This window comes from Microcaecilia unicolor, chromosome 2, assembly GCF_901765095.1.
Source record: "Microcaecilia unicolor chromosome 2, aMicUni1.1, whole genome shotgun sequence".
NCBI lineage: Eukaryota > Metazoa > Chordata > Amphibia > Gymnophiona > Siphonopidae > Microcaecilia > Microcaecilia unicolor.
In genome coordinates, this window is record NC_044032.1 from 286,206,996 (window position 1) to 286,234,896 (window position 27,901).

Sequence of the window (27,901 nt, forward strand, 5' to 3'; positions counted from 1 at the left end):
ATTGTACTTGTGAATACTGTTAAAATTCTAGGTGTTGTCCTTGACAACCAACTATCCTTCTCTTCTCACATTTCGATGTTGGTCCAGAAGTCATTTTATACTTTAAGACAGCTTCGCTGTGCTCATTCCTTCCTGGACAAAGTCTTTCCGCTTCCTAGTTCACACCTTGGTCCTGTCCTGTCTTAACTATTCCAAATCCCTTCTTCTTGTCACACCCCAATATCAACTTTGTTCTCTACAGATCATACAGAATATAGCTCTGAAACTACTCCATGGGGGCCAAGAATTTTGACAACGTAACACTTCTTTTTCTTATCCAAAATTGGCTACTTAGTTTCTTTCACTTAGCATTCAAAATCTAGACAGTGTTATTTCACATTGTACATTCCAGCTCCCCTTCATTCTTGCTTAATTTTCTCACTCTGTACAGACCAGTTTGTGTATTCCACTCTGCTAACCAACATCTTCATGTGATCCCTTCCTCTCTTCAAATTTGTTCCCACTCAGCCCAATCTTCTTGTTTTAGTTTCGTTGCCCCATTCTATGGAATTTGTTTCCTCTGTATATTAATTTTGAATCCTCCTTTTTGAAATTTAAAACCCTACTGAAAACTTATTTCCTTCCCCTGCTTCTTGACCTACCTTCATAATGCTTTTTTGCTCATACAGCGGCAATTCTCTTGGGTCTCAGTTTGCTGTTTCCTTTTCTTCACTCCCTCCTTCCCTACTGTTCCTCACTGTTGTGGCTAATAATAGTTCTGATGACCTCTACCTCTTCCCCCAGTACCTGATAATAAATTGATCGTAAGCTAGAGTTCCCTTTTGTTTCCTGCCCTCTTTCCACGTATAATTACATATCTACCTTCGGTATTTTATTGTAAACTGCTTAGCTGCATTTGTTGTTTGCGGATATCAAGTAAAGGTGAAATGTGATAGTAGCAAAGCTAGCATGAAGAGGGCTGAGTGACATTGACGGAAACATCCTACATCTGCCTTGAGGTAGGACTTCAGTGTTGCACTCTGCTTCAGAACTCTTTGTCCTTTGGAGTTATTTTCTTCGACAAAAAACATGGGAGATAAAGCTGTTCTGTTTATCTTACTAATAAGGTCTTCTGTTGTGCCTATGCCTATTGATATTGAGATTTCTGTTCAGGACTAATAAAGGACTCTTGACTATCCTATGCTTGAACGGCTCTGGTGCTTTTTTATATTCCTATTCTCGTGTGTACTTTGACCCTCTCTTCTGCTGTCATCCTTCTATTCAGGACCTAAAATGAAAAAGATTTTCTCCAGTTTCACTCAAGCAGATAATGGCATTTAGTTCAACATTGAATTCCACTATTTCTTCCTTAGATCCTTGCCTAGTATGGCTGGTCAAATTATTAAGACATGTTAGCCCCAGTAGCCCCTTTCTTTGTCTAAGGCTGAGCTTCCAATTATGTTAGTGTGCAATTGTTTGTCCTAGTTTGGATGCCACCGATGTAGCAAATTATCATCCTATATCTATTTCTACTGTGCCTTTTTGAGTAAATAGATCGAGAAAGCTGCAGAGTTAGGTTGAATGAGTTTTTAGAGGATATTGGTATTTTTGGTGAATTTCAACGTGGGTTTCAAGTTGGGTCATAGCTTCAAGATCAATCTCTGTTCCCGATTGTCGTGCCTTGCTAAAGCAACTTCAAGCCTTGGGCATTTTGAGTGCTATTCTTCAATTGTTTTCTCCTTTTTCTCATAAAGAGAACAGAAACTTTGCTTGGGACTGGGTGCCATGAGATGGAAATCTCTGGAGATGGTTGTTCCTACAAATGCATTGAGGTAGAGCATTCGAAGTACTGGACCTGCAGGACTGCCGCTAAAGGTCTTAGCCATTTTGATGATGGAGACAGCAGGGGTAGGAGAGACTGGGGATCACTACCTCAGGTCGCTAGACCACCAGGGTTTAAGGTAGGCTGGGGTGGTGTGTTTCACGGGTGGGTTCAGGAGGGAGGCTGTCTGGTCATGGAGGGGTGGAAGAGAGGCTCTGTCTGGGCAGAGGGAAGGAGTGGGTGTTCAGGAGGTGGGGCCAGGCTGGTTTCTGTATCAGCCAAAACCGAGTAGTGAATTTTGGCCGCAGATTCGGTTTCAGCTGAACCCAAAAAACCTGATTTTGTTCTGTCTCTATAGAGGAGAAATATATTAATGGGGAGATCTGATCCTGACCCTCAGAGGAGAAACAGAGTGAAAGTGCTGCTAGACTATAGTTCATACTGGGGGAAAAGATTGGATGATGGGGAGTGGTAGAGCTGGTGAATACTGAGACCCTAAAGAGATAGGAGGTTAGGCCCAAATCTTTGTTATTTCCTGACCTATTTGATCTGACAAAGGAAGAACTGGGGTTCAAAGAGCCACAAGAGAGTGAGAGAGTGAAGAAAAGTGTGACTGAAGGACAGATCTGTTTGCGTACCAAAAGAGAGTGAGAGGAGTGAAATACAGGGCTAACTTGTGCCCAAGAGTTAAAGTAAAATTGTTAAGGATTGATAAGGAAGAGAGCGGTTGCTGATCAACTTGAAGGAGACTAAGAGGCTCATTTTCGAAAGAGAAGGGCGCCCATCTTTCGACACAAATCAGAAGATGGGCGTCCTTCTCACAGGGTCGTCCAAATTGGTATAATCGAAAGCCGATTTTGGACGTCCCCAATTGCTTTCCGTCACAGGGACGACCAAAGTTCATGGGGACATGTCGGAGGCATAGTGAAGGTGGGACTTGGGCGTGCCTAACACATGGACGTCCTTGACCCATAATGGGAAAAAAAGGGCGTCCCTGACTAGCACTTGGATGACTTTACCTGGTCCTGTTTTTCTTATGATCAAGGCACAAAAAGGTGCCCAAACTCACCAGATGACCACCGAAGAGAATCGGTGATGACCTCCCCTTACTCCCCCAGTGGTCACTAACCCCCTCCCACCCTCAAAAAAAATCTTTAAAAATATTTTGTACCAGCCTCTATGCCAGCCTCAAATGTCATACTTGGATCCATCACAGCAGTATGCAGGGCCCTGGAGCAGCTTTAGTGGGTGCAGTGCACTTCAGGCAGGTGGACCCAGCCCCACCCCCCCTACCCATTACACTTGTGGTGGTAAATGTGAGCCCTCCAAAACCCACCAGAAACCCACTGTACCCACATGGTGTATAGTTGTGGATAGTGGGTTTGGGGGGGAGGGTTGGGGGGGCTCAGCACTCAAGGTAAGGGAGCTATGTACCTGGGAGCAATTTAGGAAGTCCACTTCAGTGCCCCCTAGGGTGCCTGGTTGGTGTCCTGGCATGTCAGGGGGACCAGTGCACTACGAATGCTGGCTCCTCCCACGAACAAAGGGCTTGCATTTGGTCGTTTCTGAGATGGGCGTCTTTGGTTTCCATTATTGCCAAAAATCAGAAACAACCAAGTCTAGGGACAACCTAAATTTCAAGATTTGGGCATCCATCTTGTTCGATAATACAGGTTTCCCCGCCCCTCCATTGGGATGTTTTGCGAGGACGTCCTCCGCAAAACTTGGGTGTCCCTTTCGATTATGCCCCTCTAAAGGCACATTGCTGAGGAGTAAGGATTTTAACAATTGCTAGTCTGCAAAGAGGTGTGAAAGATAATATAAGAATAGAGGAGAGAGCACTGTTCAGAGGAGACCCAGTATTCTAAATCCCTTCAAACGTTTTGATACTTTGCTCTCATGGACTATTTGCCTAATTGTTTTCCTTTCCTTTTTTTTCTATATATGTATGTACATTTTCAGTGAGCCCAGTTTTATAATTGAGAACAGCCTTCTTGCCATTCTCGGCTCTTCAGGTTCTGATTCATTCTTGTAATCAGTCAGCTAGGCTATTGTCATGTTGTATATAGTGGGTTGTGTTAATCAGATCATAGACACTTACAGATTGTCCAAAATTTGGCTATCAAGTTGCCGACTGGTTCCAAGAGATTTGAACATGTGACTCTATTGTTGTGTGAGGAGCATTGGCTTCTTATTAACTCTTGGATAACTGTTAAGATCCTTTATCTGGTCTATAAGGTTTTAATTGTAGGTAATCCACAATAACTCTCAAATTTTTTGGTTGCCTATGTTCCCACTCTGATGCTTTGGTTGTCCTCCCCAAACCTTTTAGTGGTTCCTTCTATACAGAAGATAGCTTTACAATCTTTCAAAAATAAACTTTTCTGTTACAGGTCCTCAGCTTTGGAATACTTTACCTATGCATATTTGGCAGGAGCTGACCTCATCTAATTTTAAGAGGCAGTTAAGGGCAGTTAAATGTTGAATGTCTTTTCTTCTAATAATAAATATATATTTTTTAAAAAGGGCTTTTTTTTGTTTGTTTGTTTGTTTGTTTGCATCTGCTTTTGATTTTTGATTTCAGTATCACTCCCCTACGTTTCCTTCTCAGGAATCCTTGGGATGTGCTGTGTGTGTGTATATATATATATATATATTTGAATGTTTGTGGTGATGCATTTGCTTATTCTTTTTTTCATATTATTTATGGAGTTCTTTTCTGATTTTATGGGTTTACTGTTTTTAGTATTGTGAACCTTTTAGAATTTAATAGAGCGTTTATCAAATTTTAACAAACTTAGAAAGAATTTTTGAGACAGTTTTTTGGCCACAATCCCTACTGAAATTGTTTATGTATCAGTCTCTAGGGTATCCCTCAGTTCCTCTTTTCTGAGAGCTTTGCTACATTAGTTAAGTTCCTAATTTAGGAACCCATATTATGCCGGTTTGTGTTCCTGAAATTAGCTGTGAGCATTTTCTGAATGTAGCTGTCATAACGAGTGCTCTGGACTTTCTCCTAGCCCCAGCACTAAAAACAAAACCATAGTAGATAGTAAATGACGGCTAATAAAAACTTACCTTTAAGATTCCTGGTGGTCTGTGGTCCAGTGGGCAGGATTGATGCTCACTCACTGTTGCCCCTTGTGGCTTCAGCCTCAAAATGGATGCCACAATTTCTAATGGTAGTCTTGTGGTTGCAGCGGACCACCAGGGACGGAGCCACCAAGGATGGAGCACATGGGCTTAAAGGTAATTCCGGGGGAGGAGGGATCACTATGGGGGTTCGGAAAGGAGAGGGCTATGGATCCTTGGGGGGGATTTTGAAGGAGGGGCCTATTGATCTTTGGGGAAGAAGTTCAGAAGGGAGGGAAGACTGATGGCTTCTGGCCAGTGCCAAGAAGTTACATGGGTGCTGGCAGATTATTCAGTGCCTGCACCTGCATAGCTAAGAAGGTATAGTTAGGACTGCTTTTTGCGTTGTCCTATATGCCTGCACTGGCACTGAATATTGCTGGCATTTGCATAACTGCCAGTTCCTCCTCGATTGCATCCCTGTGTAACACAGTTCCATAATGGCTGGTTTACCAATAAACAGAAGCACCGCCTGGTTAAGTGCTTCTGAATATTTGCAGATAGCTGACCTCTCATGTGATTTAAGCAGACGCTCATAATCTTGGCATTTAACTTTATGTACTAAGGTTATAGAATAAGGGGGTTAATTTTCAGAAGATCCAGGAGATGGCATTACATTTTTAAAACATTGGAGGCAAGGGGAGCTTATGGGTGGCTTATGGGATCCAACCATATACTTTACATAACAATGGAGGAAGGCAGGGTGCTGGATGGCCAGATTTAAGCCTACTCTGGTATTGCCTAGGTTTGGCCACCCAAGTTAAACATCTGGGGCTAAATACTATATATGGCAACAACAATATAGTTGACAAAAAAAGTGGTGTTCTATAAGCCACACTTAGTTAGGCATGGTTTATAGAGTAGTGCTTAAGCCCAGGAGTCGTGCCTAACTTTAGGTACACGCTTATATTAAGCATGTATCCCCATTATTCTATAATGTGTAACTTTTTTGGAACACCCTGTCCCGCCCATGACCTTCCTATTTCCATGCCCCCTTTTTCAAATCACTTGTAACTTTTACTTCTATAAAGTTCAATTAACTTTAGTGCCAATAATTACTTGTTAAAATGCCAATTATTGGTGCTGATTAGCTTGTTAGTTAAATTGTGTGTGCTAATTGGGCGCATGCCCAAATTTGCGTGCACAATTTTTGGTGATTTTTATTTATTTTTTTACAAAATTAGGAAGCTGGTGCCAAAACTCTGTGCTGTCCTTACACTATTCACCTCACCACCTTTTATTACACCTAAATATAAGTGCGTTGTAATTTAAAACTTCTAAATTGAGGTGCTCAGAGTCTGCATACTTTTAAATTCAATAGTTAGGTGCCTCGGACTTTTGAATATTTGCTTCTATATGTGTGGATGGGATCACTCTCTTTTTCTATTTGCTCCAGTTTCAGGCTTCAAAGATACTTTGGATCTATTTTTCAAAAGGATGCATCAAATCCTTTAGTTTTACCTTATCTGTTTTGTCTGGGTTTATGTTGATGCATGTGCCACACACTCATATTTCTAATGTAAAAGAAAAATAGTAACCTCACAACATGTTTTACCCCTAATGTTGGGGTTTCAACGCTCAGAGAGCACTTTTCCTAATGTACACCTTTTTGTTCTGTCTGTGTATGTTATGTGCAATTGATTTACTACAGAAATTATATTCCTTTGGAAAGTGATGGTGTGGAGTAAATCCCTTGTCTTGTTAGAATTGTGTTTGATCTCCTAGTCAGGGTTATCAGTCATTATCTAATATGCAGGTCTCTTTTGAAAACACCTCCATGGTTTATTACCAGTGACACACTGGTGGCCTGATTGTGGACTTTGCTGTGAATAAAACAGATTTATGAGCCATTTTATAGCATGGCAAGCTATATTATAAATACATCACCACTTTTCAGTAATTTAATGTGAGGAACCATCTAATGAGCTACTGGCCATGATCAGTCAGAAGGCTGGGGTGACGTTGGATCTCCAGGCAGAGACTGGTAGATAACAGGGAAAATGCAAACCCAGAAACATTTCTACAAAGCTCAAGACAAATGTTCTTTTGTGCTGACTGAAGTGCTGCAAGCAGCTCAGAACAGTCACAGTGTTTACATGTTGGATCCATGGGATGCCACTGCTGAAATATGAATAATTTTGTTTTGAATTTGAGGATGTTGTAGAGATGACTGACACTGGTGGACAAATGCCTTCTCTTAGTCTGAAAAGCAATGCAGGTGCACTGAAGTACAGCGTCTGGCACTTGGCTTGCAAAAGGACAGTTAACGGAGAGTGTATACTGTACGTATAATAATAAACAGTACTGTACATATGTTTATCAGATGTCAAGCTTCTTTGGGTCACAACGGTTAAGTGCACGCTCCAGTTAACTGCATGCATTTCTTTGGTCCCAGACCCTTGCACTTAAGCAGATTGCACTGTATATATAAATACACACACACACACACACACACACACACACACACACACATATATATATATATATATATATATATATATATATATATATATATATATATATATATATATACACACACACACACACACAATCTATCTATCTAAAAGTATAGTAGCAATATACACACAATGGGCTAAATTTAATGTATGGCACATAACAAATTCCATGTGGAATAAATTTCCATCTAGGCGTATTCTATAAGCGGCACCTAGATTTAGATATGGTATATAGAGTATGTTGGTTGATATCCCAGTGCCTAGAACTACGTTCATCCATTTACACCAAGGGAAATGTGTCGTAAACACTAGCATGTAGATTTAGGTGAAGAGGGACACATTCTATAACAGGGTGTGTAAATTTTGGAACACACACAAAATGCCCATTTCCCTGCTCATACCATGCCCCTTTTTGGCTCCAAGCCTATATTCTAATTAGTGGCAGTTAGTGCTCATTATTGCTTAAGTGCTGTTAGAAATGCTGATTGGCTTGTTAAGACAATTAACTATGATCATTGTTATAGAATACGCTTGGATTCTGGTGTGGAACGCTAGGCCCGATATAAAATCCCGATATAAAATCCCGAAGTATCTATCTAAAAGTATAGTAGATGACCGAGGAGTAAAAGGGGCAATCAGGGAAGACAAAGCCGTAGCGGAGAGATTAAATGAATTCTTTGCTTCGGTTGTCACTGAGAAAGATTTGGGTGGGATAATGGTGCCAGAAATGGTACTCGAAGCTGACGAGTCGGAGAAACTTAATGAATTCTGTGTAAACCTGGAGGATGTAATGGGGCAGTTCTACAAACTGAAGAGTAGCAAATCTCCTGGACCGGATGGTATTCATCCCAGAGTACTGATAGAACTGAAAAATGAGCTTGCAGAGCTATTGTTAGTAATATGTAATTTATCCTTAAAATCGAGCATGGTACCGGAAGATTGGAGGGTGGCCCGTGTAACGCCGATTTTTAAAAAAGGTTCCAGAGGAGATCCAGGAAATTATAGACCGGTGAGTATGACGTCGGAGCCGGGCAAAATGGTAGAGACTATTATTAAGAACAAAATTACAGAGCATATTCAAAAGCATGGATTAATGAGAGAAAGTCAACATGGATTTAGTGAAGGGAAATCTTGCCTCACCAATCTACTACATTTCTTTGAAGGGGTGAACAAACATTTGGATAAAGGGGAGCCGGTTGATATTGAGGGGCATAATTGAACGAAAACGTCTATCTCCATGGGCGTTTATCTCCGAGAACGGGTCCGTGAAGGGGCGGACCGAACCGTATTTTCGAAATAAATAGACGTCCATGTTTTATTTGACAATTTGTGAGCTGGGCGTTTTTGTTTTTCCGTGATAATGGAAAATGAAAGCGCCCAGCTCAAAAACGAATAAATCCAAGGCATTTGTTCGTGGGAGGGGCCAGGATTCGTAGTGCACTGGTCCTCCTCACATGCCAGGACACCAACCGGGCACCCCCTCAAAACCCACTGCCCACAAGTCTACACCATTACTATAGCCCTAAGGGGTGAAGGGGGGCACCTACATGTGTGTACAGTGGGTTTGGGGGGGTTGGACGACTAAGCATTAAGCAGCACAGTTGTAACAGGTAGGGGGGGATGGGCCTGGGTCCACCTGCCTGAAGTCCACTGCACCCCCTAACAACTGCGCCAGGGACCTGCATACTGCTGCCAGGGAGGTGGGTATGACATTTGAGGGTGAAAATAAAAAGTTGTGAAACATCATTTTTTGTGGTGGGAGGAGGGGGTTAGTGACCACTGGGGGAGTCAGGGGAGGTCATCCCCGATTCCCTCTGGGGGTAATCTGGTCATTTAGGGCACTTTTTGGGGCCTTATTCGTGAAAAAACAGGGTCCAGGAAAAGTGCCCTAATTTCTAGCTACAAACGCATGCTTTTTTTCCATTATCGGCGAAAGGCACCCATCTCTCCTCGGCCGATAACCACGCCCCAGTTCCACCTTCGCCACGCCTCCGACACGCCCCCGTCAACTTTGTACGCTTCTGCGATGGAGTGCAGTTGAAAATGTCCAAAATCGGATTTCCATTATACCGATTTATTCGTTTTTGTGAGATAAACGTCTATCTCCCGATTTGGGTCGAAATCTAGGCGTTTTTCTCTTTCAATTATAAGGTGGATTGTGTATCTGGATTTTCAGAAGGCGATTGATAAAGTACCTCATGAAAGACTCCAGAGGAAATTGGAGAGTCATGGGATAGGAGGTAGTGTTCTATTGTGGATTAAAAATTGGTTAAAAGATAGAAAACAGAGAGTAGGGTTAAATGGTCAGTATTCTCAATGGAGAAGGGTAGTTAGTGGGGTTCCCCAGGGGTCTGTGTTGGGACCACTGCTTTTTAACATATTTATAAATGACCTAGAGATGGGAGTAACTAGGGAGTAACACAAAGTTATTCAAAGGTTTGGACGGCTTCCTAAAGGAAAAGTCCATAGAACATTATTAAATAGACTAGGGGAAAATTCACTATTTCTGGGATAAGCAGTATAAAATGTTTTGTACTTTTTTGGGATCTTGCCAGGTATTTGTGACCCGGATTGGCCACTGTTGGAAACAGGATGCTGGGCTTGATGGACCTTTGGTCTTTTCCAGTATGGCAATACTTACATAGCTGCGTGGCTGCTCCCAGCACCCCACAAGGTAAGAAGAATGCACCCGGGGGGGGGGGGGGGGTGGCTTGCAGGTGATCCACCTGGGTGGGATGGATGACGCTGCACCCGGGGGAAGTGGGGTGTGCAGCAGTGAACCGCTTCGTTTGCCAGCCGACCAAGGAACACCACTGCCAAAACCCATCTGTCAGGATATTCCTTCTTCAGTTTGGAGTCCCCTGTGGTATGGGGGCTCAGGAGCAATTGCTCTATTTTCCACCCCCTAATGCCAGCTCTGAGCAGCAGAGGTCATGTGGGTGGTGGTCGGCACTTTGACCTGTGCCAGCCATCCCTTCTCTCTTGTGAACACTTTTGAAACTTCTCCGCCTGATTCTGACACATACTTGTTGCTGATGTTGTGGAACCAGGAAGAAGTAGTGCACAAACTCTCGTAATTCGCGCTGTGCTTTTCATCTAGCATTTGCCTCCTTTTCTAGAATTTTGAAAGGTGGCCAATTCATAAAACATTAATTTAATCTAGTTCAGAAAAGTTCTGAGTCTGACCCAGCCGAAAATTATTATTGTCTGTATGCAGTGCAATGCTGGACAAATAGAAACAGAAATGAATTTCCTCTTGTACAGGGGAAGATACAAAGATACAAGACATGAATATTTCCTAAAACTGACAGAGGAAATAAGACTTACCAAAAAAAATAACGAGTAGGAAAAGTTCTGAATAATCCTGGGGGAAATAGGAGAAACAGCAGTTACAGTAGCAAAATATGCTGTACCTTGCTAGCAGGCCAGACACGTAAGCTGAACATGGACAGTACGGAGTAGCGCTAGACTCTGAGATTCTCCTCGTCCTTTTTTAACTTGTAAATTTATTTTACTGTTTCTGTAAACAGTATGTGTGTGTGTGTGTATGTGTATATATATATATTTTTTTCTCTTTTACTTTCTAATCACTTTGGGGATAATTTTGTAAGAGGCTTTATAAAGGTGCAGGTTGTTAGACACTTCCCGTCGAACTCAAAATTATTCATGGTTTTCAGGTCTTTTGGTAGTGTATTCCAGAGCTGAGTACCTGTGTAGGAAAAATTGAACGCGTACTTTGATTTATACTTCAGGCCTTTGCATCTCAGGAAGTGAAGGTTTAGGTTTGTTCTCGCTGATTCAATTGTGTTTCTACTTGGTAAGTCGATTAGTTTGTTAATGTAGTCCGGAGCTAGGTCATGGATTATTTTGTGAACCAGTTGGTAGATGACGGCAGATAAAGACCTCTACAGTCTATCCAGTCAGCCTAACAAGATAAACTCAGTATAAGGTATGATGTGATACTACATACATATACTTGATCTTGATTTGTCTTTGCCATTTTCAGGGCACAGACCGTAGAAGTCTGCCCGACACTGGTCTTGTTCTGCAGTTACTGAAGCTGAATCTGTCCAGTCACGATCAAGGCACAGATCGTAGAAGTCTACCCAGCTCTGGCTTTGCTTCCCAGTTCCTGGCATTGCCATCTAATCTCTGCAAAGCTTGTTTGGTTTTACACCTACTTTACAGGATTCCTTTGTGTTTATCTCATGCAATTTTGAATTCCATCAATGTTTTCATCCCCACCATCTCCCACGGGAGGGCATTCCAGGTATCTACCACCATCTCCGTGAAAAAGTACTTCCTGTTGTTCCTGAGTCGACCGCCCTGCAACCTCAATTCATGTCCTCTAGTTCTAACACCTTCCCTTTTATGGAAAAGGTTTGTTTGTAAATTACTACCTTTCAAATACTTGAATGTCTGTGTCATATCACTCCGTCTCTCCTTTCCTCTGGGGTATACATGTTCAGGTCCTTAAGTCTCTTCATACATTTTGAAATACAAACCCTGTACCATTTTGATGACTTTCCTTTGAACCACTTCAAGTCATTTTATGACCTTAGCAAGATATGGCCTCCAAAACTGAACACAATATTCCAAATGGAGCCTCACCAATGACTTGTACAAGGGCGTCAGACCTCCTTTCTTCTACCTCATTAAGGATGCAGAAAAAAGGAGGTGTAGATGCCCCTGTACAAGTCATTGGTGAGGCCCCACTTGGAGTATTGTGTTCGGTGATTAATTGATTTAATGCTGTCAATTAAGTGATTAAATGCTATCACTTTAAGGATGCTATGTTTTCCACTCTCACCAATCCTGTTCAATCTATTAATGTTTTCTTTGGGGGAAGCCATAACCTCTGCAGGCAATAAAATACAGTAAAATCTTGATTATCCAACCTAAATGGGACCGACCCATTGCTGGATAAATGAAAAGTTGGATAATATGGAAAACAATGGTAACTCCTCAAACAATACAGAAACAAAGGCAGTAAAAGCAGGGTCCCGGCTCACAACGGTGGTAAAAGTAGGGTCCCAGGTTTGGAAAATGGAAAGAGAAGGCGCGTGATGTCACCAGAGGTCTGTCAGATATGCCGGATGGTCGGATCAGCGAAGGTTGGATAATCGAGTCTATTCTGTATTTAGCTATGCTGACAATATCACTATACTATTGCCAATAACATTCAGCTGAAGTTACTGCCTTCAGATTAGGGACTGTATATTGGAATCTTGGATTCAAAACCATTGTTTGAAGCTCAATAAGGAAAAGAAACTAAATTTCTGTTGTAGGGCCAAGACAATGGTATTTGTAATGATAACATATTGAAATTTAGTAACCAGAATTTCTCTTTTGCGGATAACATCAAAATTCTGGGAATAACATTATCCAGTACATTAATATTTTTATTACATTTGTACCCCGTGCTTTCCCACTAATGGCAGGCTCAATGCGGCTTACATGGGGCAATGGAGGATTAAGTGACTTGCCCAGAGTCACAAGGAGCTGCCTGTGCTGGGAATCGAACTCAGTTCCTCAGTTCCCCAGGACCAAAGTCCACCACCCTAACCACTAGGCCACTCCTCCACTTCAAACTAATATTTTAATTTAAAAAAATCATTTCTTTTAAGAAGACTTCATAATTTACTAGATACTAGTGTCTTCCATTTGGTGGTTCAAAGTTTCTTTCTATTATACCTTATAGCAATAGCATATACGCAGCATGTCAGGTTTAATTTAAAAAATTCAAACTATTCAAAATACCGCAGTTCAGCTGATCTATTCAGCCCCAAAAATATGATAGTGTCCCCATTTCTAGTGAAATTTTATTGGTTGCAAGTTGAAGCTCGCATCCAATTTTAAGATTTGTGCATTAGTTTTCAGATCCCTTTATGGTTTGGCTCCTTTGTATTTAATTGATAAGACTGATATTCCAGCTAAGGATAGAAATTTTTTTAGATTATTCGTGTCTTCATTTTCCTAATCCTAGTTGAAAAATAAAACTATTCTCTCTGCAGGTTATGCATATCAAGCTCCAACTATTTGTAATTCTCTCCCTGTTTATATTAGAGAAGCAAGGAATTATTTGACTTTTAGGAAATTATTGAAAACTTTTATTTTTAAGAAATGTTTGAATGTCTGAAAGCTGAATAGCCATTGATGCGGTTGGTTAAGTTGAAACTTCCCAGGGTTTGCCTGGCTATCTTTTTTGCTTTTGTGATCTGCATAGAACTCCAATGGGTGACTGTGGACTATAAGACTTTTATAATCAAACATATAAATGGCAAGAGGCGTACTCACTCGCAAATGCGCAGTAGAGACCCTCTCTGTCCTGCCCCCGCGTCAATACGTGATGACGGGGGCATGACAGAGAGGGAACCTGCGCACCTGCGAGTGAGGGAACCGCCGTCGCCACCGCTCCCCCCCCCCAGGGTGGCCGCTACCGCTCCCCCCACCCACCCGGAGTCGCCGCCGCCGCCACCCACCCTCCACCCGGCCCGGGTACCTGGCTTCACTATTCAAACCGCCGGAACGCAGCACACAGCTCATCTGAGCTGCGGTTGGCCTTCCTTACCTGCCTGTGTCCCGCCCTCGCCGATGTTACGTCACACGAGGGCGGAACACACGCAGAGAAGAAGGAAGGCCGACGGCAGCTCAGAGGAGCTGTGTGCTGCGTTCCGGCGGTTTGAATAGTGAAGCCAGGTACCCGGCCCGGGTGGAGGGGTGGCGGAGGGGACTCCGGGAGGGGGGGCGGCGGCGGCGACTCCGGGGGGAGGGGCGGCGGCGGCGACCCCGGGGGGGGCCTTTCAACCCCCCCTCCTTTACTAGCCCGTTTTTACGGGCTCAACGGCTAGTATAATGTAATGGGAATAGAAGAGAGTTCACCATGGTTGCATATTTTTTTTATCTCCAGTGTTATTAATGACAGCTGTGTTTTAGCATAATCCATCTGCGTCAGGAGTTGAAGACTGTTTAACATATAGGGCTAGATTCTATATATAATGCCTGAAAAATCTGCATGGTAGAAAAAATACGCTTAGGCATATTCTCAAAAGTACGCCTAAATGTTAGAGAATCGGCTTAAAGTTCCACGCGGTATATAGAATATGCCGAGTGCCTCTCCACATGACCACATTTGGTCATGTTCATTTAGGCCATGTTTTACTTGGCCTAAATCCTGATGATGAAATTAGGTGCAGTGTGAGTGTGTTCTATAATAATGCGAATAGATTGTAGAAATGCCCATGCCCCACTCTTGGCCATGCCCCCTTTTCAGCCATGTGACTTAGAATTTAGGCACCCCACGGTACAGAATATGCTTAGTAAGTTGAGTGTGTAAATTCTAATTAATGCCAATTAGTGCTAATTTCTTGTTAACATCCAATTAACAGTGCTGATTAGCTTGTTAACCAATTAGGTTATGCAGATTGTTATAGAATACACGTCAATTTCCATGCAGAAATCAAGACATACTATATAGAATTTGAAGAAAAACACTTAAAAATTCTAAAAGATACAATTAAAAGCACATCCAATACACAGATATACATACTTGTGAAACAATAAAAAGAAATAATGTATTAACAAAATAACGCAAAAACCAAGGGATAATCTGAATAAAAAAAAGTGGTTGTCCTTACCAGACTCCTTACAACATATTCTAAAATTTCAAATACTCTAATTGTTGTGTAAGGAAGGGAACAACTTTTTGTTTTGATTTTTTAAAATTATTTTATTAATACATTTTAAAGTTTTGTTTTACAACTGTGTGTGTTCTGTAATTTCTTTTAGTTGTATCTTTTAGAATATATAAGTGTTTTTAATTGTATTTATATGTTAAATAGTCTTTGGACCCCTGACGTAGGCAGATTACACCAAAACACGGTCACTGTGAATGCTTTTGATCCTATTGGAGACCACAATAAATATTTTGCAATCACGGTGGACTCTTGAATCTTCTCTTCCCTTTTCCGGGTCATTACAGCTCTCCTGTGTTTAGGAAACCCTCAGATGTCACAGAATCGAAGCATGTGTGTATGGAAGAATGGGTTAAAATTCCGTGATGCAAATCTGAAGTTATTACTGCTGAAGAGTTCATATATTTCACACAAAAATATTTATTATTGAACTTTTTTGTTGAATAAAACCTATCCTTTTTGTATGAGTATATTCTCTGTAGGGGTAGGCGCTAGGTCAGGATCTAATCATGTTTTGGATATAAATTCTGTTAAGACAGAGTACACTAGGGAGATCACAAACCTTTTTTCTCAGCACTGTGCATTGGGGGGTTGGACTCTGTTTTTCTCTTAAATATAGAAGTACTAATATTGTTTTGAAATTGTCCAATTTGACAATTTAACATGCTTTGAAATTCTACACCTTTATCTCTTTGTTTTTGATCCTAAATAATACAAGATCAAAAAATGTGAACTCCTACACAGGTATCCAGAATTGTCTTACAATATTTGCTTGTTACACTACTATCATGGTTTATCTTTATTATGTTACCCAAGATCTTTCTGTAATACTAAGTGTCTATTTTCTTATGTATTTCCACCATTCATGATGTATTGTAAGCCACATTGAGCCTGCAAAGAGATGGGAAAATGTGTGATACAAATACAATAAATAAATAAATAAATAAAATTATTGGAAACCAGGTAACGATGGCAATCCTTAATCATCCCTGATCTTAAGGGATCATGTTGTGAAAAAATCCAAAGATTACAGGGAAGAGGAGGGAGGGTCCAGTTTGTGATTGTAAATAACTGTTTTTCAGCTTACTTCTTTGTGTTTATTTTACTTTTTGAAATCATTTTCTATTGAGGAAATTAGCAGATTAGCAGGTTACAATATTTACAACTACTGCTTAGACAAAAAAGACAGGAAAGAATTTTAAATGGGTTTCTTTTATTGTCTGCAAGATGCGTTCATCTGAAATGCATACATATCTTCTAGGGATCTTTCAGAGGCCACTGATGATTGCATGTCAAATTATTCAGCTCTTTGCTTTCCCCATTGTATAATGCTGTCCTAATAACTGTACCCCTTCCCTGAGTCATTTTTAGCTGGTGAGTTCAGCGTTATTGTGCCAGCAGGGCCGGCCTTAGGGGTGGACAACCAGGGCAGTTGCCTTGAGCACACGTGTCATAAGGGTCCTAAGGTTGCCTGAGGTTGGAGGGACAGCTTTGGGGTCCTCACCCCAGCATCTGCCCTGGGACACATCATGTCTGACACCAGCCCTGCACGACAGGGCTGTCATCGCTCAACACTATGCTGAGTGCTGAATCACATTTCAAGTATGTCTGGAATCACTCTTCACAAACTTCCCAGTCTGCTTGCATTTCACTAGTTGAAATGTAATCTTCCTCCAATCCAATCCAATCCAATCCAATGAGGCCTTCTGCTTCTTTTGAATTTCTGTCACTAGATTCAGAGAGGGACTCCTCAAAAGTAGTACATTTATGGTTTACGTTAAAATAGACATAGAAGACAGCAGGGGCGTAGCCAGACTTTGGCGGGAGGGGGGTGCAGAGCCCAAGGTGAGGGAGCACATTTTAGCCCCCCCCCCGCCATATTTGACCCGCCGCCAAACCCTTTCGACCCCCCCTTCCCCCTGCAGCCGTCGGATACCTTTGCTGGCGGGGGTTCCCAACCCCCGCCAGCTGAAGTCCTCTTCTCCAGCGCGGCCGCGTTGATGATGTGCAAGGCTTCTGTTTCTGAGTCTGATGTCCTGCAGTGGCGTACCAAGGGGGGGCGGCGGGGCGGTCCGCAACGGTGCACGCCACTGGGGGGGTGCCGCGGCGCGTGCCTGTGGGCTCCGACTTCGCTATCTTCCCTCGTTCGCTACAGCTCCCTCTGCCCCGGAACAGGTTACTGTTCCGGGGCAGAGGGAGCTGCAGTGAATGAGGGAAGTTAGCGAAGTCGGAGCCCACAGGCGCGCGCCGCGGCACCCCCCCCCCCCCCAGCAGCGTGCACCCAGGAGGGTGTCATTTTGCAGGCGGGGGGGGGGGGGGGGCGCATCGGCGATCTGCCCGGGTGCAATCCAAGCTAGGAACGCCACTGATGTCCTGCATGTTGGCGGGGGCCCCCAGGGCCAAATCTACGGGGGCCCATGCCCCACGTGGCCCCCACGTATCTATGCCCCTGGCCCAGTGTGACCCCCCTCCCTTGGCACGTAACACATCCAGTTTTGCTGTCACAGAAGAAGCTGCTAAGTTGCTGGCTTGTTTTCATTTAAAAAAAAAGTTAGATATGTTTTATTGTTTCTGGTTGGAAGCAAATCCATATTTGTCTAAATGCACAAACCACTTGGAGATGATTATTAGAGGAAAGAGTTATTCTGAAACAGAATCAGACAAAGCGAATGTTTTTTTTCGAACCGCTTGTGCAATGTGTTCTTACTAACCTGGAAGAAAGTAAAACAGAAATCTTGAATTCCAGCTTTCATTTTTGTGACTACAGATTGCTCTGCTGCAAAAACCTGAGCGCTTCAGATCTGTTATACTAGAGTCTTCAACCCCCGTGTGCAAAATGTGTATATTATGCACATGCAGAGCAGTATACATAAAAAACGAGAGTTTGGGAGAGGCCCTGTTGTCCCTTAGTACCTTTCAAATAGGGATCACAGTTTCCTGCTAAATCCTAAATACACAAATAGTGCAGGAAATCATGCTGTTAAATAAGCACATCTTTTCATTGCAAAATAAAAAGCAACTGGTCCTTGCTGCCCTGCTTCTTCTGTTTGCTCTTTCACTGTGCAGTTGGCATGTTTACCTCTGTTTTGCTAGAAATAAAAAGTGTAAACTGCTCAGAGAAAAACAGCAAAGGGACAGGGTGATATTGCTCAGAAATTAATCAATGCTCTTCTGCTAACAACCTGTGAAACAGCACAATAAAAGGAGAGTGGATGTTTGTCTTGGCTAAGGAAGCATTATAGTAAAGTCTTAAGAGCATAAACAGGTCCCTGCCAAGTGATAAATGTTACTAAGTAACTTTCACCTTTTGGCTTCTGGTGTGAGAGAATAAAGGGTCTGCTAGTGCATGAGCATTGCTGGGAACAGGGGGATGGTACAGACACAGCCTCCTTCAGAAAGCAGGAAGCTTAGGGCTAGATGCACTAAAGTCCTGGGAAGAGCCGTTCCCTTACCGATTCCATAGTGAATTGGTAGGGAAGGGCCATGCATCAAGGAAATGGAATGCAAATGAGCTGTTCTTGTAGCTCACTTGCATTCTCTATTTCCTGGGTAAACAATCGGCGGGTCGAGCCGGGACAGCCGGTGATCCCTGCCACCCCCACTCTCGGAAGAAGGGGATGGATTGCGGCTGACCGTTCAGACCCTCCTCCCCGGGAACGCGCGGCTCTGGGGGCGATGGGGGGTGAGAGTTGCACCAAATTACCACCGCCGGCATCGGGATGTGCCAGGACGCCTAACATGGACGTCCTTCACTGAAACATTAAAAAAGGACGCCCCGGACGAGCAATTTGACGTTTTTCCACAGATTTTTTTGCAATGGGTGTTCTTCTGCGAGGACTTCCAAATAAAAAAACTATTTGGACGTCCCTTTCGATTATGCCCCCCTCCAGGTCTCTCTCCGCTAATCACAGCCCGTTTAGCTGACACCGGGAACAGCTAAACACTTATTTGGAAGTCCTCGCAGAAAAACACCCATCACAAAAAAATCTGGGGAAAAACGTCCAATTGCTCGTCAGGGCCGTCCTTTTTTTTTTTTAATGTTTCAGTGAAGGACATCCATGTTAGGCGGTTTAGAAGGACGGCCCTGACGAGCACTTGTACATGGCTAGGCAGTGAAGGACGTCCATAAAGCACGTCCCTGACGAGCACTTGGACGTTTTTTTCCCGATTTTTTTTGTTACATTTATAGAAGTTTTTAGAGGCTGCGCAGCCCCAACGTGAGGTATAGACCTCCCGTTAGATTTTCCACAGTTAGGCAATCGGAAAATGGTAGTGCATCTCATTACAATACGATTTATACACATTGGGGTACTAATTTGCTCATCTGCATTCCGTTTTCGTTAGCTGTTACTATGATCGGAAAATGGCTCGGAGAAGCATTTAGTGCATGCCACGATTACTACTTGCTCGTTAATGGCTCGTTAAATTTAGTGCATCTGGCCCTGACATTGCTACTTCCACCTGGTCACCTCTTTCCCATGTGCAGTGTTTTCAGGCTCTCTAAAATTGTTGTTTTTTTCTTGGACTCAGCAATTTCCTTCTTCTGCTTTGGGTTTCCAGCTCAGTCAGAAGAGGGGTCGGGATATGGCATCATGAACCTTCATTTTGCTGCTCCTCAGGGTCCTCCCCCCCCCCCCCCCCCCTAGACTTCTTTAGTATAATCATTGCATTGACAGTCCTTGACTGGGACCTGGGCACAGGAGCTCCTTCTGGAACCCTGCTATTTTGGTCCCTAAATCTGACCACTAAGTGTTGCCATTGTGCGATGGGCTATAAAGGACATGAAAAGACTTGAAGTGGTTCAGATGAAGGTGACAAAAATTGTGTAGGGTTTGCACCAAAAGACATATGAGAGAAGATTTGATGATCTGAATATGTATACCCTAGAGAAAAGGAGGGATAGGGGAGATATGATATAGTTGTTTAAATACTGGAAAGGTATTAATATACAAACAAATCTTTTTCAGAGACAAGGAAATTGTAGAACTAGAGGACACAAATTAACAATGCTGGGTGGCACTGGTAGGCCTGGGAGTAGCATCAGAAAATACTTTTTCAAAGAGAAGGGTGCAAATCTTTTCTCATATGTCTTTTGGTGCAAACCCTACACAATTTTTGTCACCTTCATCTGAACCACTTCAAGTCTTTTCATGTCCTTTATAGCCCATCGCACAATGGCAACACTTAGTGGTCAGATTTAGGGTCCAAAATAGCAGGGTTCCAGAAGGAGCTCCTGTGCCCAGGTCCCAGTCAAGGACTGTCAATGTAATGATTATACTAAAGAAGTCTAGGGGGGGGGGTGACCCTGAGGAGCAGCAAAATGAAGGTTCATGATGCCATATCCCGACCCCTCTTCTGACTGAGCTGGATCTTCAAATCCTTACTCAAAGCCCATCTCTTCAATGTCGCCTTCAGCACCTAACCACCATACCTCTATTCAGGAAATCTAGACTGCCCTAACTTGACATTTCGTCCTTTAGATTGTAAGCTCCTTTGAGCAGGGACTGTCCTTCATTGTTAAACTGTACAGCGCTGCGTAACCCTAGTAGCGCTCTAGAAATGTTAAGTAGTAGTATTAGTGGATGCCTAGAATACCCCTCTGATATATATGCATAGTATTATCTCCCTGATCTGAGTGAAAGAACTGTTTAGTCAAAATAAATGCACACACAAAAAAATATATACTGTGGCTTAGCCAGCTGCACTTCTTGGTTAAAGGTGCTTCACGTTTGTGTACTGTTTATCTGTCCACGGCTTGCACGTGGCTTTTCCACATCAGTTTAAGTTGTTAAAACAAGTCATTAGTCACTCGAGGGTAAACAATGCGTTGTATAACCCATGTAGTCTGATCTAAGCAAGCTCGCAGAACAATGAACGCGATGATTTGTTTTCCAGCACTGTGCAGAAGTTAAATACATTTCAGTGATAAACACTACATGGAGCTGGTGTCCTGATGCCGGACAGTGCTTGAACACTAAAGCTGTCTGTTTCTCAGTACAACAGCACCAATGTTCCACCAGGCCCATTCCTCACATCCTCTCTGTCTTGTCTACATCAGGCTAGGGACGCAGACACATATATACCTTTATAAGTGGAGAGAGAGACAAGGTTCTCCCTTACCAGCTGTACCAGAAACTTCAGCATTCTATCAGAATAAAAGCAATTTTGAGCTTTTTTTTTTTTTTTTTTTTAAATCTGTAACAGTTTCACGAACAGGGGCTGTATTTTCCTCACTGAGTGACAGGGTAGGAGGGTCAGTTCCTTGGAGGGAAAATGGGACTTTTATAAATACTCAGTCCAAGGTTTTTGGCTTCTGATCCTCGGTTAAACACCTTAAAGATAGGGGACCAGGGGTTAGCTTAAAATGAATTATATCCTCCAAGTTGCAGTATCTTCTAATCCATCAGAGATGTGTCTCTGGACTAGCCCAGTCTAGGACTCTAAAGAACCTAGAATGGCAACCCGCCTCAGAGCCTGCACAACTTCAGGACAGTTCCAGGGAGATTCAGGCATAGGGATCCTGAATTCCACCACTGCTGAGGATGAGTAGAAAAAGATCTGGAGAAGAGCTACTAGAAAATACAGCTGGAGCCACAAATAATTGAGAAGGAAGATTAGGAAGAAGAATTCATAGGCTTTGTAGGTGTTAACGTTTGATACACTTCTTTACTGGAATATACAAGGACTGTAAATAGTTTAACTAAATTTTAACCCGTGTTGAAATATCTTAGTTTTAAGTGCATCTTTTTACAGTTTGAAGTATATTAAACTATATGGACTACTTTATTGACTGCGAGAAGCTTTTCTTGAGTATGTGGATTCTGTGCTAGCTGGCTGCCTAGCTTTGCTACTTCTGGCTCTGCCCAGTCCACTTTAAATACGTGTAATCCCCCATTATATTGAGGATTTTTAAAGAACATGAGGGGAGGGTTTTCAGGTGGTGGGGGATCCAGCCCAGGGGCAGAGACGCCAAGGGTGGCCTATCCCAATTTTGGAGATTTACACTGCAATGCTAGAGATTGAAGGCCAATGAGTGTGATTTTTCTTGCAGGTCCAGCCATGTATAAAACTAGGTCAGGCAAGATGCATGTTCCAAAAACTGACATATTCCAATCAATAGAAAATACAATTCTTTTTTCTGCCTTTGTTGTCTGGTCATTTCATTTTTCTTATTGTGCTGGTCCTAGTCTCTGGTTTCTGTTTTCCTCTTTCTTCTCTTAACTGACTTGCCAGAGTCTCCTCATCCATTTGGCACTTCTTTTCTCTCCATGTCCACCATCTATCTTCTCTTTTCATCCCTATCTATCTAACCCAGCATCACTCCTGTCTTCCCGTCATATGTTGATCATCTCCCATCTCTGTGTCCCTGTCCAACATAACTCCCCCCCCTCCCCCGCCATGTGCCAGTATTTCTCTTTCTTTCTCTCCTGGCCAGCATATCTCCCTCTCACCTCCATCTGCCCCCCCAAGGGTCCAGCAAGTGTTTCTCTCTCTTCCCTCGCTCCTACTCCTTTGCAGGACCTGCACCTCTCACTCTTCTTTCTTTCCCTGCAAGTCCTGGCACCTCTTCTTTTTTGTCCTCCCCCCCTGTTCAACACCTTTTTCCTTCGTGCTCCTTCTCTTCCTCACCCCCCTCATTGGATCTCTGTCTCTTCCCTACCTGACCTCCCTATGCAGCACCTCTCTCCCTCCTCGCCCCCCTCCTCGATGCAGCACCTGTCTTTCCTCCTTGCCGTCCCGATGCACCACCTCTCTCCCTCCTTGCCCACCGATGCAGCATTTCTCTCCCTCCTTGCCCCCTCCAGGATGCAGCACCTCTCTCACTCCTTGCCCCCCCCCCCAAGATGCAGCACCTCTCTCACTCCTTGCCCCCCCCCAAGATGCAGCACCTCTCTCACTCCTTGCCCCCCCCCCAAGATGCAGCATTTGTGTCCCTATTTGCTCCACCATGATGCAACACCTGTGTCTTTCCTTGCCCCCTCCCCCGATGCATTACCTCTCTCCCTCTTTGTCCTCCCCTATCCGGTACCTTTCTTCTTTTCTTAAATTCTTTTTGCTGCAGTTAATCTGTGCAGTGCCCTCAGCAATAGCAGGCTGCTTCAACCAATCCCAGGGCCTTCCAGGGAGGGGGGAGGAAGCCAATGCATGAGATGAGAGTCCCTTAAGCTTGAAAAGGGACCTGATTGTGCCAAATGTGTGTGGCTTGTCATGTCTGCAGAGGGGTGGATTCCTGGATAGGTTTCAGAGGGAGAACCCTGCTGGGACCCTAGGAGGAGAGGTGGAGTCCTGGATGGATTCAGAAATCTGAGGCTGACCAAAGTAGTTGTTTCTGCAAATTCCACCATTTGCCGTGTGATGGAGGAGTGCTCCAGGTAGGAAATAAGGGATCCCAGCTTGGGAGCAGGAGCAGTGAAAGTTGTTCAGAGCCAAATGTGGTAGCCCAAAGAGATACTCCTTTGGAGGAGAGGAAGTGGGCGGATAGAGAGGTCTGATCCACAGGAAGACTTGTTGTAACACCCAGAAGGGATGGGTGTGGACAGGAGGAACTGTAAATAATGCAGGATTATAAACTGCATTGAAGAATATACACCATGTCTCTAAATTTGATTTTGGATTTATAGTTACATCTGATATCAACTTGGATTATAAATTGACTGTTTGTTTCAAAGAGGATTTGAACTGCCAACTGTATTCAGTAGATATGGTTTTGCATAAAATTACAAATACTTTATTGGGAGAGTGTTCTCTTTGGAGTGAGAGCGAGATATGTTGCTTCCGGACTGTTGGAATGCTCAATAAAACCCTTAGCTTAAAATGCTCAATAAAACCTTCAGCTTAAAATCCCATGGCCTTCCAGATTCTTCTCTGACCCTGGCCTGTGCCCTGTGCCCAAACTCATGTGAGAAGAAAGATTTTTGTTACAGAAGTCCAGATATCCCCACTACTTGGCCAAGTAATGTGCTTATGACAGTGTATATGCCTACCTGAGAAGCAAATAATATGACTTGACTTGGAGGACTGAAGTATTTGCAGGATCATGTCTGAACTTGAATTCTGCTCCTGTCCTTACTGCTTTCCTTGTAGATGGTTACTGTCAATGCTGTTTATTATTGTAAATTGGGGGGGGGGGGGTCTTTTTAAATATTATTTTTTAAAAGAAAATATCCTAGAAGGAGTGGCTTAGTGGTTATAGCAATAAGCTGAGACTCCTGGAAACCAGGATTGAAATCCCATTGATATGCCTTGTGCCCTTGCGCATGTCACTTCATCTCCTCTTGCATCATGCACCAATTGAGTTTGTAAACTCTTTGGGAAGGGACGTAGTGTAACTGAAATCTAAAACTGCTTGAAGCCTTCTAGAAGATGATTTGGAAAAGGGGACTAAAAATCCCCAAATTATTATTAAATTTAGACTCTTGTCAAGCTCTTTTTGTTTGAATCCACATCCAAGTCATTGTCTTCACTCCACACACTTTCTTAGACACGCACACACACACGCACATACACATACATTTGTATTGTGAACTTCTGCCCTGAGGAAATCATTTGGTTTACATTTTCCACACATACTAATTTAGTGATCAGGAAAGTCAGAATAAGATTAATGCTTTGTTTTGAACTGAGTCCTATGGTCATCAGAGGAGAGCCCATAGCAGAGGCAAGTCTGACGTAAGGTTACAGTGGGTGTGAGGTTATTGCAGTTAGGCAGTCTGTACTGTCCTAGTTCCGATCATGATCCTGTTTTTCTCTTACTGCAGCCCTTGGTGCTGAAGGAAGTCTACCTATCAAATGTGCACACTTGACTGCCTACAGGAGATTGCTCTGTATGCTTCTTGGCGTTAACCTGAAATGTGTCCCGTAGCTTTCCTGCATTCATACTAAGTGAACTGCTGTATCAGTCTCCCTCCCACACCAGTTATATCTGTAAATGTGCCAAAGCCACACTGGTTGGCATTACCTCCTCCTGCAGGGGTCTTCATACATCCTTACCACCATTCTACGCAAATGGGCTTTGCCGTTCTACACTCCCTTTGGCTCTCTACTCTTTTGAGTAGATGGGTGTATGTCTCTGTATGTGAATCAAGACCTAGTCACTCCTTCTCCTACTCCCCTCCCCACGCTCTTTGTACCTGTTCCAGGTATGCTTGGATTTTGCCGTAGTTCTGGTTACTCCGACCTGTTCACTGGGCAGGGACTGGGCATCACCATTTTGAGAAGAGCAGGCCCAGAGGCAGGAGGGAATAGGTGTTGCTGTTGACCTTCCTCCAACTCTTACAAGGTATGAGGAGGGGAGGAGTAGGGGTCACTAGACCACCATGGAGTTTTTTGATTTGCTGGGGTGGGGGCTTGAGAGGGGGTCCACTGGCCCACCAGTGAGGGTTGGGGGGGGGGTTCAGTCATCGCTGGACATGCCCACAAGAGCTGTGCTTAATGCACAGCTCTTGTGGGCATGCGCCAGGAATGCTCGGACCCTTTTACCGACCAATGCTCAAAACTAGCTGCATACATATAATTTGTATTCTGTTACTGTTGAGCATTGGTCAGTAATTCTGACTCGGTGTTGAGCCAGTGTTTTTCCAGTGCTGTTCTCTACAACATCAGAGTTTTGTACATCAGGGTCTTAGTGGGCAAGTTGTGGTTCTTTTGTTGTGACACATGGCAGGAGCAATTAATATTCAAGCTACATAAAGAAATTCACATGGCTTAATATTTTTTATTCCCTCTGGCTAGGATGATTATGTAATCACTCCGCCATTTGCTACATACTTTAAACTAATTTTAAAAAATCAGTGATTTCCAAATTCATGAACAATATCAACATTTATTATTCACAATTTCTTCAAAAAGATACATGCATCAATCCAGATCAATGTATACATTTATTAAATGAATAAAAGACAAAAAGCCAAAATAAACTCTAAAAAAACATCCACACAGAATCATAAACTAACTTTTCCAAATAAGCCACCTGTTATCCTCTTGCAGGCCAGAGACTGTCTTCATTGAATATTCATTTGTGATCTGCTACGCCAGGCAGAGTCCCCATTCTAACTCTCTCCAATTCTGTTCACCATCTTACAGTCCGTCTGATACAAAATCCAACAAGGCACCACCATTGTGCCAAACATCTTCAGTAGCTGAGCGGGTTACCCCGGCTTGCTTCACACCATTTTGCATGTCCTGTTTCTTTCTTTGACTCAGATGCTCCACCCTCATAATATAGCTGCGACAGTTGAATCAACATTCGGCTGATAAGACAACGTGGCTGAAATAGTTGCCTGGGGCTTTAACCCATTTTTGCTCAATTTTTTTTTTTTTTTTTTTTTTACCCTAGATTTCTAAACTAATTTTGGAACATTGAGCAAAAATGGGTTAAAGGCAGTGGTGTCCTGTGCATTCTCTCTAGCTTTTCCCTGCCCTGGCCTTGCTGTTTGGCTAGAGATCTTCCCCTCTAATTTATACTTGTGATGGGTCTTTTGAAACCTTAAAAGAGATCAGGAAAGTGAATGAGGGAGGACACCAGGAAGCACCTTTCCACATCTGTGAATATACGAGCTTGTTAAGTATGGACTTGTGAGTACGTCAGCTAAAGCCTGGCATCAACATAGGAATGTGGAACTCACCTATTTCTTACAGTTTTTAGCAATGGATGTTATACATAAAAAAAAAGCCGACAAGAAACAATTGATTTGGCTTTGGTTATGGCTTTACCGATAAAACGATCATAATCAAACAAACCGAACCATGCCAAACTTTTCCAAATAAGGGGCTATTTGCACTGTGAAGATTAAAGGGTTACTCACTGTGCTATGACAAACTAGGTCCTTATTCCGCATCCTCTGCCCTTGCCATAAAATCTGTCTAGGTGCCACCACTGTACCACACTGACCCCAGGAGGCAACTCTGATAAGCCATGGCCATGGCTTGTATCATGCAGTTTTGCATGCCCTGTTCTTGTTTTTGGCTTAGTTGCCTCCACCACAAGACCCAAGGTACTGAGATTTGCCCGGGTCCCCCACCTAAACTTGTTGTGGCAGCTATATATTTGAGAATTATTAATAGAGCCAATTAGTGCTGTTGAATAATAAATAAATAATCACAGTTAACTATCACAAGATTATTAACTGTGATTAATCCTTTTATCTTGCTGCACCTCATGCCTGGAATAGAGTACCCGAGCCTGTACGTCTAGCCCCGTCTCTGGCCGTTTTCAAGTCCAAACTTAAAGCCCACCTCTTTACCACTGCTTTTGACTCCTAACCACTACTCACTTGCCCTGTCCTTTTATCCTCACCTCTTTATTCCCTTACCCTTATTGTTCTGTTTACCTGTCTTATCTAGATTGTAAGCTCTTTGAGCAGGGACTGTCTTTTTGTGTATGGTGTACAGTGCTACGTATGCCTTGTAGCGCTATAGAAATGATAAGTAGTAGTAGTAGTATTGTACTCCCAAGCATACATACTATGGCCCTGATATTCAGCAGCACTTCTTTGGGTAGGAGTGCCTTCTACCTGAATAAATGCCACTCACCATACCTTGATTAACGGCAGCATTATCTGAATAATGCCCCTGAAAAGTCCGACTGACTGCCGGATAGTGCCATTGGCAGTAAGGACTATAGTGTCCTAACGTGCTCATATTCTGTATTTTTCCGGGTACCAGCTCTGATTTCTGGGTGTCAGCAGTACTGGATAACTTCTAGAGGCTGCTCAGCACCCCAGGTATGGCCTTATGCTGAGTATCCAGCTATAATTTTAAACATCAGAGTTGGGGGGGGGGGGGGGGATATTGTTTCCACAGACAAAGACTACTGACTT

The 27,901-nt window shown here is 43.1% G+C and overlaps 1 protein-coding gene across 1 annotated transcript in view; it reads left to right on the forward strand.

The window, feature by feature from the left end:
* BNC2 (basonuclin 2) overlaps positions 1-27,901 on the forward strand; it is a 727,828-nt gene that overhangs the window by 181,051 nt on the left and 518,876 nt on the right. The window lies entirely within an intron of this gene.